The sequence below is a fragment of the Brassica oleracea genome, chromosome C2, assembly GCF_000695525.1.
Source record: "Brassica oleracea var. oleracea cultivar TO1000 chromosome C2, BOL, whole genome shotgun sequence".
NCBI classification, from domain to species: domain Eukaryota; kingdom Viridiplantae; phylum Streptophyta; class Magnoliopsida; order Brassicales; family Brassicaceae; genus Brassica; species Brassica oleracea.
This window is the reverse complement of record NC_027749.1, coordinates 23,914,378-23,915,879: the sequence shown is the minus strand read 5'-3', so window position 1 is coordinate 23,915,879 and position 1,502 is coordinate 23,914,378.

Here is a 1,502-nt window from a genome sequence, read left to right as displayed (position 1 = left end):
CGATAAAATAAAAGTACGTCTAGTAATACAACAACAGGGTCTATCAAGACCACAAACACAAAAAGAAAAAAGAAGACACAGATAAAGCGTCAAGGTGCAGAATCTTGACCGACCTCCTCTGGCGCCCCAAGAGCAGAAGGACCGACTGGGTCTTTGGTAGCAGCAACAGTCGGGTCTTCCACCTGAGCAGAAATAGAGACAAGAGAGTCCACAGCAGGAGGCGGAGGAACATCTCTATTCCCGACTTCATCAGGCTTCTCTTCCTCGATGGGCTGCTGCGACGACGTCTCCTCGACTCTATTGTCTTCCTCCTCTTCGCCTTCTCGTCCTTCAGAAGAAGAATCCGAGACAAGGACTGGTTCCTTGATGCCACGTTCCCGGTCTCTTCCTCTCGAACCGGAGTGTTTCCTATCTCAGGTTTGTCCTTCCCGGGGACCTCCTATTCTCTAGACGTTCACCAGGGCCACCTCCCTCCGGGACCCCAACGTGCTCGGCCGGGACCGACGTGACATCGACCAGTGGCTCCTCCGATTGCTCCTCGGTAATTTCGAGCGAGGTGATGAGCTGAGAAACCGTCCCAGGTCCGATCAAATCTACGTTCGATCCATAAGGATCAAACTACGCTCTAAACCTGTCCTCGACGAAACGAGAAGGGAGAACCAGCGGAGTTTTGTCTACCGCGGCGTCTCTTTCTTCGGCTAGCTCGGTCTTCTCCTTCTCTAAGTTCGCGGCCGCTTGCTCCAAATGATTGTTCTCTCGGACGAGCTCTTTCCTCGCTGCTCTGGCAGATTTGAGCTTGCCCTCCAGCTCTTCGAACTTCACTCGAAGAATATCTTTCTCCTCCGCAGCCTTCTCGTTAGCCTTCTTATGCTCCGCCCTAACTCTCTCGATGGCCTTCAACCTCGCTTGGGCAAGCTTCTCCGAAGATCCCAACTGGATCATCGTCTGTTTCAGAGTACTGTCGTACTTCTCAACGAGGAAGTTCATACTCCTGTCACTCTGCAAAACAACAAACACAGACCACGTGAGATGAATGAACCTGACAAATCAAAGAAAGAGATAAAGAGTGAAAGGTAGCGCAGTTACCCGAGCTCTTGAGGAAGCAGCGTCTATGTACTCGTTCTTGAAGTAGAGGTCGTCCAATTGTGGCATCTCCTTCGTCCCACCACGAATTTGGCGCGTCAACTCCGTGCACCTAAGAGGATTAAGGATTAAGGGAGTCATCTCGTTGTAGGAGAACTTGACGCGATCGGGAAACTCGATCTTCCCCCTCCTTACAGTAGAACCTTCTGAACGAGACCCTTTCCTCGCGGACGGATCAGGAACAGACCTCTCACTCACAACAGGATCACTGCCCCGCACTGATACCTTTCTTTCCTCGGGAGGGGTTTCGAGAGAAACGCCACCTCCCGCGACAACTTCGACCAGGCGCGCCTCCGCATCAGAAGGACGCGGCTCCGCCTCGATAGATCTCTTCTTCTTCTTCTTTCTGGGACGATCTT